This window comes from Bubalus bubalis, chromosome 11 (genome assembly GCF_019923935.1).
Source record: "Bubalus bubalis isolate 160015118507 breed Murrah chromosome 11, NDDB_SH_1, whole genome shotgun sequence".
Lineage (NCBI taxonomy): Eukaryota > Metazoa > Chordata > Mammalia > Artiodactyla > Bovidae > Bubalus > Bubalus bubalis.
In genome coordinates this window covers 55,352,515-55,366,273 of record NC_059167.1, presented here as the reverse complement: position 1 = coordinate 55,366,273, position 13,759 = coordinate 55,352,515, and the positions used below count along the sequence as shown (strand labels likewise).

General features: G+C 43.8%; 1 long non-coding RNA gene across 3 annotated transcripts; it reads left to right on the top strand.

Moving 5' to 3' along the window:
• Positions 1–7,576: 7,576 nt before the first annotated feature.
• On the top strand, positions 7,577–11,390 carry LOC123328291. 3 transcript variants are annotated; one of them, XR_006543137.1, is made up of 4 exons: positions 7,577–7,922; positions 8,149–8,198; positions 9,762–9,814; positions 11,214–11,390. It is a non-coding gene; the product is annotated as an uncharacterized LOC123328291 (long non-coding RNA). The 3 variants fall into 3 exon arrangements; XR_006543136.1 differs by having other exon boundaries at positions 8,011–8,198; XR_006543135.1 differs by lacking the exon at positions 8,149–8,198.
• Positions 11,391–13,759: the final 2,369 nt, after the last annotated feature.

Genomic DNA, 13,759 nt, shown 5'->3' with positions numbered 1-13,759 from the left:
ATTAATATAGCAGTACCAAACGACTTACGGGTTGTTTAAAAAATGGTATTCCTTCAGCATTATGCACAAGGCCAGGATGGACATAGACAGCTTTCCATGTTTGGTGTGGTGCGGGTTCATGTTCTCATTCGTGCGCACACACCTCAGGGTGGGAACCTTCTGTCACACGGATACCTTGGTGAGAAAAGAATTCCTTTCCCATGAAGAAAGAACAGGATCTTTTTGAAAGTGGAGTCTTTAATAATGGCTGAGGAAAAAGAAAAGAGAGGAAGCAAAGGAACTTCCAGTGGATGGTATGTGGGCAGTAGATACTCCTGGCCTCCCCTTCTGCCTTCTCCAGAAGGAGCCCTGGGAAATACAAGCTATTTCAGAAGGGAATTCATTCTTGTCTGTAAACAAGGTGATATTTTGCTTTGTGGCTTTATTTCTGCCTAACTATATGTAAGGTGCTCTGTCATTTCAGTCCTGTCTGACTCTTTGAGACCCCATGGACTGTAGCCCACCAGGTTCCTCTGTCCATAGAATTTTCCAGGAAAGAATATTGGAATGGGTTGCCATTTCCTACTCTAGGGGATCTTGCCAGCCCAGGGATCAAGTGTCTCTTGCAAACAAATTCTTTACTGTTGAGCCACTGGGAAAGCCCTGTACATAGTAATTAATCCTATTGGATTTCCCAGACGAGTTGAAATGTAAACTGCTAGTTTTTTGAAAACAGGGTTCTAAGAGAGGGTTTCTTAATCCAATTTATTTTCATTTGTTTATTCAACAAATAGACCTGAGTCCACTGGAAACTGATTATACCCAAGAAGGTATGCCCTTGACTATAGGTATCTATGGTGTGATGGAGAGCAAGAGGAGGTTAGAGAGTGATGTAGATTTCAGTCTTTTATCTGGTGCTTGTCACTTGTCTGTACTATGACAAACCTGTTCATCTCCTGGAAATCAGTGAAAGGAGGAGTAACCTACCTCACCGGGTTTTGTGACGATATGCCTTAACATCCAAATAACCCTTAAATACACCTGAAATATGCTAGCATCCCTGAAAAGACTTGAACTGTACTAGTGAACAGGTGCTCAATGATGTTCCATAAAATGAACTCCTTCATTTATTCTCCTTTCTTTCTAATTGTTTGTCCTCCATCCTGGAGTGGAAGCTAGCAGAACGAATGGCCACCTGAGACTGAGGATTTAGGGCAGCCCAGGTGGGGTTATAGAACTGTTCAGCATCCCCGTGGTGAATTTCCCCAGAAACAGTAGTTTGCACTCATGCTTCATCAAAATGCACTTCAACATTATTATTAGCAAAATGAAGTTCTAGGTACCAATTTGGTTAGAATAAATAGATAAAAATCCTGCATTTTAAGCATAATTTCAAAGTTGACAAATTAGCCCTTAGAAATCAGCTAATCAAATGACTTCTGAAACTGATAATATACCGCAGAAGTGACAGGTCCAAAGCCAGTGACTAGCTGGGCTCAGACAAGAGCCAAGATGTCCTGACTTCTGCAGAGGACTGACCTACCCTTTGTTTTTTCCTTCAACAATTAGATATAAGAATCTACATCTGAATAAGAATGGTACCAAGGTCAGGGGACAAAGCTATAAACAAGATAAAGTTCCTGTTCCCCCAAGAGTTAATTTTTGTAAGGGTACCAAACCAAAGCCAAATTTTGTTATTACAGTTTGCGGTGACTATCATAAAGACAATAAATTATGGAGGGTGATAGAGATCCTGTGGGTTGGGGAGGTGGCAAGTGGGATGTTCTCTGGGACAGAGTGGTCAGAAAAGTCTCCATAAGATCTGAGGAAGGAGTCATCCACAAGAGAAATCTGACCTATCCAAATAACGGCTTAATATGGACATATGACTCATCAATATCTCCAAACCAGAATTCTCGATTTTCTCCTCCCAAATCTCTTCCTCCCCTGATTTTCCTTATTTTACTAAATGGTATGATCCTTCTTTCTTTCACTCAGACCAGAAACCTGGAATCAGCTCTCTCACACACCCTCCACTTTTCTTAGATGTAAATGTCACCTCCTTACAGCATCCTCCACCAGCCATTGTATTTTTAAAAAGCATCATTGTCGCTGGCACTGCTTTATTCTTTTCCATAGCACTTAGCACTACTTACATTATATTATAGACTTATTAATTTTTGTTTATTTTCTTTTCAACTAGAATGCATGCTTTATAATGACAGATTTGTTTATTTATTCAGTACTCTATTTCCAGTGCCTAGAAAAGAGTCTGACATATAGTAGATATTCAACAAGTATTGATTGAGTGTTGAATGAATCAAGGAAGAGATTGAATAAATAGAGGAGAGTGCTTACTCCTTGAAAGGAAAGTTATGACCAACCTGGATAGCATATTTAAAAGCAGAGACATTACTTTGCCAACAAAGGTCCGTCTAGTCAAGGCTATGGTTTTTCCAGTAGTCATGTATGGATGTGAGAGTTGGACAGTGAAAAAAGCTGAGCACCAAAGAATTGATGCTTTTGAAGTGTGGTGTTGGAGAAGACTCTTGAGAGTCCCTTGGACTGCAAGGAGATCCAACCAGTCCATCCTAAAGATCAGTCCTGGGTGTTCACTGGAAGGACTGATGTTGAAGCTGAAACTCCAATACTTAGGCTACCTCATGGGAAGAGGTGACTCACTGGAAAAGACTCTGATGCTGGGAGGGATTGGGGGCAGGAAGAGAAGGGGACGACAGAGGATGAGATGACTGGATGGCATCACTGACTCAATGCACATGGGTTTGTGTGGACTCCTGGAGTTGGTGATGGACAGGGAGGCCTGGCGTGCTGCGATTCATGGGGTCGCAAAGAGTCGGACGCAACTGAGCAACTGAACTGAACTGAACTGAGAGGACCTAGGACCAAGTACTGAGACAGTCCAACATTTGGAAATGTAGAGGAGGAAATGTCAGTGTAGGGGACAGAGAAGCAGCAGCCAATGAGGTAGGGGATAGGCCAGGGTAGCACAGAGTCCTGGAAGGCAAGATAGGAATGTATTCCAATAAGAAGAGGGTATTCAACTCATTTACATCCTGCTGGAAAGTCTAGATAAATGAAAACAGAGAAATGCCTATTGACATTGGGAAGGTGAAGGTCAGTGGCGAACTTGACAGGAGCAAGTCTAGTAGAATAGTGACATTTGGAACCAAACTAGAATGGATTAAAACATGAGTGGAAGGAGAGAGTGCATAGACAAAGTTTTGGACGAGGAAAGGAGAGAAAAAGAGCTGTAGCAGGAAGAGAATACAGAGTCAAAGATAATCATTGCTTAAAAAAACTTTTTAAAAGATTTTTTTCATGTGGACCATTTTTAAAGTCTTTATTGAATTTGTTACAATATTGCTTCTGTCTTATATGTTTTGGTTTTTTGGCCTGAAGGCATGTGGGATCTTAGCTCCCTGACCAGGAGTTGAACCTGCATCCCCTGCATTGGAAGATGAAGTCTTAACCACTGGACCACTAGGGAAGTCCCACATTTTGTTTTAATCTGAAAGAATCCAACACATGTTTGGAATTCCCAGGATGGAGGGAGGTATTGATAATGAAGAGAAAAAACCGGCAATAATTATGGAAGTACAGTGTTATAAAAGCAAGAGAGGGTCCAGAACACCAGTGGGTAGAAACAGGGTAAAGAACACACATTCCTGGTGCATCTCTTGTTCCACAGCTCCATTCTGCCATCCATGCATCATTCCATCCTGGGGCAGCTCACACTTGTAGTCCGAGGATGCCGGGACTACCCTCTGATTTCTCATCAGAGACCAGGCTAGCGAGAAGGCCTTGTTTCTACAAACATTTCCATAAGACTAAGAATGAATTTCCCTGGAAAACCCCAGCGGACTTCTCCATGTGTTTTATTGGCACAAATTGAATCCGTCGCTGAGTATGAGGTCAGTGTCTACTGAGGCCCATGCTTCTTCCTATTAGGAAATAAAACGGGAAATGATGTGGAGTATTAAAATAAGCCGAAAGCCTGATGCTGAAAAGACTTCGCTTCAAATCTTGGCTCTGCTGCCAACTAATTGTTTGATCTTGGGGCAAATGTTTAACTTCTTTGAATTGAGGTTTTTGTCTTTTCTAAAATACTGAGTGTGAAGACATGTGTGTGTGCTCAGTTGCTCAGTCGTGTCCAGCTCTTTTGCGACCCCATGGACTGTAGCCTGCCAGGCTCCTCTGTCCATGGCATTTTCCAGGCAAGAATACTGGAGTGGGTTACCATTTCCTCCTCCAGGGGATCTTCCTGACCCAGGGATCGAACCCTCGTCCCCTGGATCTACTGTGTGAAGGTGGCCAGGGTTAAAATAGAGAATTCCATTTCATCCCAGGAAGCTTTGCATTAACAGAGGGAGGGGGCCCTTCTGTTTTCGAATATATTGTGAACACCCTTCGTCAGCGCTTGCTGATGAGTATCATTTTGCTGAATGGTTTTATGTTCACCTGTGGTTCTAGTCTTAAGTCTGTACAAAGGGCAGGCTACTGGGAACCTGTCTGGGTGGCTGCACTAAGTGACATAAACACAAAGAATTGCATCTTTCCATTCCACTGGTTGTGCCCTTCAGACTCCATCTGCCGTGTTCCCAAGAGAGGAACAACAGCTCCGCTGGTGTGTGCTTCTAAAATCCAGCCATTACCACGAGGAGGTTTCATCGTTTGCGAACAGCAAGTGCTTGATAAATATCCCCGGTGATCAGACACTGTTTGTCTTGATATAGAAAATCCAAACTTTATTTTACTTGGTAAAAAGAATAGGATTTATTTTGCAGATTGCTAACACTTTTAAAAAAAGAAGCAGCATCTCCTGTCTTCACCTGTCAGGCTGCTACTGCTGCTGCTAAGTCGCTTCAGTCGTGTCCGACTCTGTGCGACCTCATAGATGACAGCCCACCAGGCTCCGCCGTCCCTGGGATTCTCCAGGCAAGAACACTGGAGTGGGTTGCCATTTCCTTCTCCAATGCATGAAAGTGAAAAGTGAAAGTGAAGTCACTCAGTAGTGTCCGACTCTTCGCGACCCCGTGGACGGCAGCCCACCAGGCTCCTCCGTCCGTCCATGGGATTTTCCAGGCAAGAGTGCTGGAGTGGGGTGCCATCGCCTTCTCCAGTCTGTCAGGCAACAGTGCCTCGTTTGTCAGAACTGCCCTCACAATGCTCAGGATCCTTCTCCCTTCCTCCTCCTGGTCACTGCGGCTGGAGCCACCCTCTTTCCTCCGCTTAGGCTGCTCTGCATTGCCTCTTCACCATCATCAAACTTTTAATTTTTATTTTGAAATACTTTCAGATTTACAGAACAGTTGCAAAAATGGCACTAAAGATTCCCATATACCTTTCACCTACCCAAATTTTCCAAGTGATAACATTTTCCATATTTTTATCATTATCATTATTTATTTATAATCTCTTCTATGTACCCATCTGTCTTTTTTTTCCTGAAAGATTTCAGAATAAGTTGTGTACATGTGCCATTTTACCCCTCAAAGCCATTGTAAGGGCATAATATGCTGCAAGCAAGAAGGCCCCTACTCACCCCTCTGTGTACAGAACACCTGCTCTACTTTTTTTTTTGTTTGGCCACGTCCCACAGCCTGTGGGATCATAGTTCCCAAACCAAGGATTGAACCCTCACCCCCTGTGTTGGAAGTCTGAGTCTTAACCACTGGACCATCGGGGAAGTTCACCGCCGATCTTTCCTGAGAACCTCTGACGTCTGGACCAATGACGGTCCAGACACCACCAGCGACTGTGCCGATAGTTCTGTTGGTAAAACTTGATCTCCTGCTTTTAAGATGAAAACATAAATATCTATATTGATATCTTTTTCTCTGAAATGGATTATCTTTCCCCTAGGGTGCATAGAATCCATAGAATCCAATCCTCTAGATTTTTAATTGTCAAGGAGATCAAGTACTTATTAGGAAGATGAATCTACTTATTCCCTGAAAGAAATTGCTTCGATCCTTAACAGAGAAATCGAAGAATTCTAATACAAACAGAGGAATTCGTAGAGAATGAGCAGAGAGTGTAAATGTTAGCCTTTTTGAGGCTAGTAAATTGCCAACATTCATTGAATCATAGAAAAAAAGCAAGAGAATTCCAGGAAAACATATACTTTTGCTCCATTGACTATACTAAAGCCTTTGACTGTGTGGATTACAACAAACTGTGGAAAATTCTTAAAGAGATGGGAATATCAGACCACCTTACCTGCCTCCTGTGAAACCTGTATGCAGGTCAAGGAGCAATAGTTAGAACTAGACATGGAGCAACAGACTGGTTCCAAATTGGGAAAGGAGTAAGTCAAAGCTCTGTATTGTCATCTTGCTTATTTAACTTATATGCAGAGTACATCATGAGAAATGCTGGGCTGGATGAAGCACAAGCTGGAATCAAGATTGCTGGGAGAAATATCAATAACCTCAGATATGCAGATGACACCACGTTTATGGCAGAAAGCAAAGAAAAACTAAAGAGCCTCTTTATCAAAGTGAAAGAGGAGAGTGAAAAAACTGGCTTAAAACTCAACATTCAGAAAACGAAGATCATGGCATCTTGTCCTATCACTTCATGGCAAATAGATGGGGAAGCAATGGAAACAGTGAGAGACTTCATTTTTTGGGCTCCAAATCACCGCTGATGGTGACTGCAGTCACGAAATTAAAAGATACCTGCTCCTTGGAAGAAAAGCTTTGACAAATCTAAACAGAGTGTTAAAAAGCAGAGACATTATTTTGCCAACAAAAGTCCATCTAGTCAACACTATGGTTTTTCCAGTAGTCATGTATGGATGTGAGAGTTGGACCATAAAGAAGGCTGAGCACCAAAGAATTGATGCTTTTGAGCTGCAGTGTTGGAGAAGACTCTTGAGAATCCCTGGGACTGCAAGGAGATCAAACCAGTCAATCCTAAAGGAAATCAATCCTGAATATTCATTGGAAGGACTGATGCTGAAGCTGAAGCTTCAACACTTTGGCCACCTGATGTGAAGAGCTGACTCACTGGAAAAGACCCTCATGCTGGGAAAGACTGAAAGCAGGAGGAGAAGGGATGACAGAGGATGAGATGGTTGGATGGCATCACTGACTCAATGGACATAAGTTTGAGTAAGTTCTGGGAGATGGTGAAGGACAGGGAAGCCTGCTGTGCTGAAGTCCATGGGGTCACAAAGAGTTGGACACAACTGAGTGACTGAACAACAACAAAGCATAGTAAATATATGAGGCCTTGTAGTGGGTTGGCCAAAAAGTTCATTCCTATTTTTCTAAACATTGTATCAAAAAAAAAAACAACGAACTTTTTGGCCAACCCAATACTTGTAACTTGTCTGACAAGTGATTTCTGACCACTCTCTTCTAATGAGCACTCTGTCCTGTAAAATTTGGATCAGTAGTGGGTATTTACTGATAAGTAATTACTCCTTGTGGCAGCAGTATCTTGATTTTCTTAAGTGGTATCTCTCTACCAGGTCTCTCAGTTGATATGTTTCAGGTGATTCTGCATCATTTCAGGGGTAGGCTGACTCCGGCCTGGCCAATGAGAGTATTTCTTACTCTTGGCCTCAATGATTGGTTTGAGGATGGAACTGTGATCCAGTGAGGCTCACGTTTGGTTCAGTGAGATTCAAACCCAGGAGTTGTGTTGAGAAGTGAAAGTCACTCAGTTGTGTCTGACTCTTTGCAACCCCATGGACTATATAGTCCATGGAATTCTCCAGGCCAGAATACTGGAGCTGGTAGCCTTTCCCTTCTCGAGGAAAGAGAGAGAAAGAGACAGACTATTTGTGTTGAGCAAGAGACAGATTATTTGCTACTGAATTTGAACCTGACGAGACGCAGGCCTGGAGCTCCTGCTTGCTTTCTTGCCGGTGCATTGAATGCAAGGATAAAGACAACGTGAAGGGGAGCAGAATGGTAAGTGGAAAGTTAGCATCCCAGCGACATCACTTGCCTTCTGAATCTAGCTGTGGCTGTAGCTGGGTTACCCTTCATCTCTCTTCAGTTAAACTGGGTTTGAATTGGACTTTCTGTCACGACATCAAAAAAGAATTTTGACTGGATATGCCAGAACTTTAGCTCACCTTATTTCTCATCTCCTCCCCATTATGGACCCTACTTGTATCCTTGATTTCTAACTCAGGAAGTCAGTGATGGAGTGAGGTGAAGAATAGAGCAAGACTCGACAATGGGGTAAGTATGTATATTTAATGTGTTGATTGGTCACTCAAAAAGAAAAAAAAAAAACATCTAGAAGTTTAAAAATTTGTTTGTGGGCCAGGTCAAAACATGCCCATGTCAAGATGACCGTGTCAAAATATCAAATACTTTCCAGGTAAGACTGTACCTGGCAGCAGCTCGCCTGAATTGCATGCATCACATCTTGTAGGAAACAGGTCTCTGAAAAGATAATCTTGGAAATTTGAAGCTTGCAAAGGGACAAAAATTTGAGAGGTGCTGTTTGTGTTGTGAAAACATTTTATATGAATAATAACAAGAATTTCCTGCCTATCACTTTCTAGTCTGTAAAATGTTTTCACTTAATTTATTGCTCTTGATCCAAACAAGCAACCCTTTAAGTCAGATGTAGATACTTTTACTGTTATAGCCAGTTGCCCTGTTTTACAGATTAAGAATTGTAATAAATTACTCCTGCAAGCCCAGTAAGTGAGGGAACCAGGAATCAGTCTCAGGTCTTCTGATTATTATCAGCATGTCCCAGTGGAATTGTCAGCTCTTTGAATCAAGGTCCATTTCTCACACATCTTTACATGTCCCTGCCAATGCCCACCGCCCACTGCCCCTCCCCTGCCCATCCCAGCCCAGCTGTATTCCATGAGGTAAGCCTGCAATGAATGCAGATGAAATGGTTCTGTGCTGGGCATTTGGGGACCAAATAAAAAAAGGACAGGATAGAGAAATGTCCCTTGGAGCTTCAGGCAGTTGAGCAGTTGTGAGAGGTCCCTCAGACCAAACCAGAGTTTTATCACCACTAGCCTTCCTTCCCTATTCTTCCTCTCACTTCCACAACCCATATTCTAGGATGTTCTGGGTGTCAGTCACAAATTTTGAAAACTCTGTAAAATTTATTATAGGAGGTCCTTGTTTCTGATCATCTCAGCTTAAAAAAAATTAAAGTAAAAACAAAAATCAAAATTGTGCCCCCCACCCCAAAACCTGGACTTGATGTGGTTAGTTAATGATAAAGAGGAAAAAAGAAACAGAAGTTCCTATTTTAACTTTGGTTTTGATTTACAGAATACATTAATATCACTGGATTATATGCCTACATAATTTAAGCAGTTCACCTAGAAGCTTGGCTACAGTGTAGTTTAGACTATAAAATAATGGCTCAGAGATATTAGTCATGGGATAGAAACTTTCAGTTATAAGGTGAATAAATTCTGGAATCCTGTACACCATCTGTACAGCATGGTGACTGTAGTTAATAGTAATGTATTACACACTAGAACTTTGCTAAGAGAGTAGATCTCAAGTTTTTCAACACAAATATACACAAAGTAACTGTGGGAGATGATGGGTGTGTTAACTAGATTGTGATAATCACTGCACAGTGCATACATGTATCAAAACATTACCTTAAACACCTTAGATATATACAGTTTTTAACTGTCAAAAATGCATTAATTAAAATATTTTAAAAACTAATGGCTGAAAGAGACAGATTTGTCTCTAAAGGGACACTTGCTTGACTTAATTTTATATCCATGCTTGATTATGCTATTTTTCCCCCAGGGTCAAATTGGAGTCATTCTGGGTTTATTCCATGGTCACTGTAGAATCCCACAGTGAGTATTTCTGGGCTCCCTCAATGCTGCAGTGAGGAACGCTCCCCACTGCTCCACAGAGGCAGTAAATCGGGAGAAAAGTCAGTCTTTGCAGAGATAGACAAAACTCAGCAAGTAATACATATCATGAATATTACTGCTATTAGGAGTGTGCGTTTGTGGTCATGCTTTTCTTTATTCATAATCTTTTTTTTCAAAGCTGAGTTTATAATTTAAAAAACCATTAAAACACCCTACTTGATTTTACAGAGATCTGTCTTAGAACCTGAAAGAATGATCCTTGAGCGCAGTGCTTAATCTTGCTAAGCCTCAGCTCTGTGTACATTCATGGTGATGGTTTAGCCACTAAGTCAGTCCATGTGACCCCATGGATTGTAGCCAGGCAGGCTCCTCTGTCCATGGGATTCTTCAGGCAAGAATACTGGGGTGGGCTGCCATTTCCTTCTCTAAGAGATCTTCCTGACCCAGGAATTGAACCCTGGTCTCCTGCATTGCAGGCAGATTCTTTACCAACTGAGCTACATGAGTCAGTGAGTTAGTGAAAGTTGCTCAGTCGTGTCTGACTCTTTGTGACCCCATGGACTATACGGTTCATGGAATTCTCCAGGCCAGAATACTGGAGTGGGTAGCCTTTCCCTTCTCCAGGAGATCTTCCCAACCCAGGGATCAAACGCAGGTCTCCCACATTGCAGGCAGATTCTTTACCAGCTGAGCCACAAGGGAAGCCCACTGAGCTACATAGTAGCCTGAAAACTAAGGTGGAGACAGCCTGGGAGTAACTGTGAGTGTCAGAGACCTACCTTAGCGCAGGGCAACAGGTGAGGGAGAGTGTGAGGGGCAGGCAAACCTGGAAACATGGATCTGTGGGCATTTGGCCCTTAGTAATAGTCATGATGGCGATGTTGTTGATAACTCACATTGCTCGTGTTTACTAGTGAGGCACCATGCATAGATCTACATGCATAGATTTAATTCTCACAACAAACTGTGAAATATGTGTGTGAAGAGACAACTAAGGCTCAGAAATAAAAGCCTAGATTTTCAAGCCCGGTGACTGCAGAGCAGTGGGGCCTCTGAGCCAGGATAAACAAGGTAGTGATTAAGAGCATAGATTTTGGATTTTAACCATCTCTCTTCCACTTATGAGCCATGTGACCTTCAGAGATTTACTTTTTTCCCTGTGTTTCCTTAGTGTGAAATCAAGGTGTACCACCACCCACCCTGGAGAGTTCTTGGGAGGATTAAATCAATAAATATGTTAATTACTAGCCTATTTCAGGCACCTGTCAGGTTGTTCCCTTTAGACCAGGGCTGAAATGAAAGGATGTTTGCAGACGCAGAGTCACAGTGGGACCTCCTTCTTTAAAAAATTATTTGTTTATGTATTTGGCTGCACCAGGTCTTGGTTATGGCACACAGGAGCTTCGGCCTTCGTCGCCTCTTGCAGAATCTTTCAGTCACAGCATGTGAACTTTTCGTTGCAGCCTGTGGGATCTAGTTCCCTGACCATGGATCAAACTCAGGTCCCCTTCATTGGGAGTGAGGAATCTTAGCCACTGGACCACCAGGGAACTCATGTCCACCTTCTTAGCTGGAAGTCTAGAAGCTCAGCTCTCCCAGCTGACTTTGCACAGGGTGGACTTGTGTTTCAGCCCCCAGCCTCGTCCCACTGTATCCCTCCATCCTCTGTCTCTGGTACCTCTGGGCCCACTCAGCCTACTCCCAGCCTGCGGTGGAGATGCCGAGGCTGATTCTGCATATCCTGCCAAGTCCCTGGCTCTGGAGTGATCACCAGGGACTATAGGTGTTGATCACATGTGTGTGTGTGTGCCTACCTTTGGGAGAACGGAGTGTGAGAAGGGAACCTTTGTGTGCTCCCCACGCTGTCTGCATCAGGACCTCAGAGACTGGGTGGGGCTGGGAAGCAATGCTGGGAGAAGGGACATTGTTGCTGGAGAAAACCCCTGAGTTAGGTGTGGGGCAGAAGTTCATCTATGGAGGGGTGTGATGAAAAAGTACATTTACCTCTTTGGATGTCCTGGGCTGGGCCCCTCCTCAAAGCAAAGTGGAAAAAAAATCAACAATGAGGGATTTGTGCGTGAAAATGAGCTGGTCTCTCACCAGAATCTCAGCAAGGAGGGCTTGGACTCTGTCCCACATGGCAAAAGGCAACGCTTTTGCCTCTGGAAGTGAGGTTGTTTTGAGTAGGAGGAGAAGGGCAGTGCTGGGCAATCTCTTGACTCCCAGAGAAGAACCAACCTTGGTCACAGAGGATCAGGCTTCTAAGTAGGAAGCCTGTTTCAAGATCTTTTCAAGCTGCTTGGGGCTGAAAGCCTTCTGTGGTGGGTACCTTTTGGGATGGGGCTGCTAGCTTACTGGTGAGCCTGGCAGGAAGGCCAAGCAGTGGTTGGTGAATGTAGCCCCTACCCAGAGCTGCCTGGGGGCAAAGAAAGACAAGGGAGCGAGGAAGACAAGGGTGTTAGGACGGGAGTGGGTGCTGCCAGCGCTCAGGGATGTGATAAGGGGAGGACTGATGGGAGGATACAGCCGTCCTGGAGCTGTGTCTTCCTGCAACTGCCAAACAATGTGCGATTGGAGGAAGGGTGAGAACAGGAAGGAAAGGAAACTGTGATGGGGTGGGGTGATCAGGACCCTATTGAGAGGGACAATTCTTGATCCTTCTTTTGGAGGTTTTTTTTGGGCAGAAGGTCACAATTTTTTAAAGTATTATTATTTACCATCTCATTCTGAGTGCAAGGCACTGTTCTAAGTGCTTGAAATTTATTCAGATATTTCATGCTCAAGGCCAGGGGTCCCCAACCTCTGGGATCTAATGCCTGATGATCTGAGGTGGAGCTGATGTAACAATGATAGAAATAAAGTGCAAAATAAATGTAATGCTCTTGAATCATCCCCAAACCACTGCCTCTTCCCCCATCCCCAGTGCCCATGGAGAAAAACTGTCTTCCATAAGACTGGTCCCTGTGCCAAAAAGGTTGGGGACCACTGCTCGTGGCATTATTGTTCCTACTTTGCAAACGAGCAGAATGAGCGACAGTGGAATCTAGTATCTTGCCCAAGGTCACACGACTAGGAACGGGTAGAGCTTGGATTTGAACCCAGGCAGGCTGGCAGGAGAGGTCCAGTTCTTAACCCTAGTTCCTCTCTTTGGAAGACTCTAGATGTGGGCTACGGAGAAGGCAATGGCACCCCACTCCAGTACTCTTGCCTGGAAAATCCCATGGATGGAGGAGCCTGGAAGGCTGCAGTCCATGAGGTCGCTGAGGGTTGGACACGACTGAGCGACTTCACTTTCACTTTTCACTTTGATGCCTTGGAGAAGGAAATGGCAGCCCACTCCAGTGTTCTTCCCTGGAGAATCCCAGGGACGGGGGAGCCTGGTGGGCTGCTGTCTCTGGGGTCACACAGAGTCAGACACGACTGAAGTGACTTAGCAGCAGTAGAGACGTGGGCTAAGGAGCCTGTTGCACGTGGAGACATTGGGCTGGCAAAGCAGGGAGAATTTGAAAACAAACTTCATCCATCTCCCAACCTTTTTACAGGCACTAACCTTAAAAAGGGCTTCCCTGGTGGCTTGGTGGTAAAAAAAAAAATCCACCTGCTAATCCCAGGAGACCTGGGCAAATTAAACCCCAAACTGGTTAATCAGTTCTGTTCTTTGTGTTTCCATTCACTGTAATGTGGTCATGGTTACAATGTCATTTTTGTTCCCAGGAACAGAATTCCTGAAAGGGAAAGGATCAGGTGAGAAAAAGAGGAAAGTATGAGAGCAGAGAGGTTTCCTGATACCCTGAGCTCACTCCAAAGTGCGTTAGTCTGGACTGAGTTTTCCTTGACGATGGGCCACAATGGTTTGCCCTCTTCTAAAGAGGAGAGCATGATTATGGAACTGTAGAGAAGGCTTGGGCTTCACTGGTAGCTCAG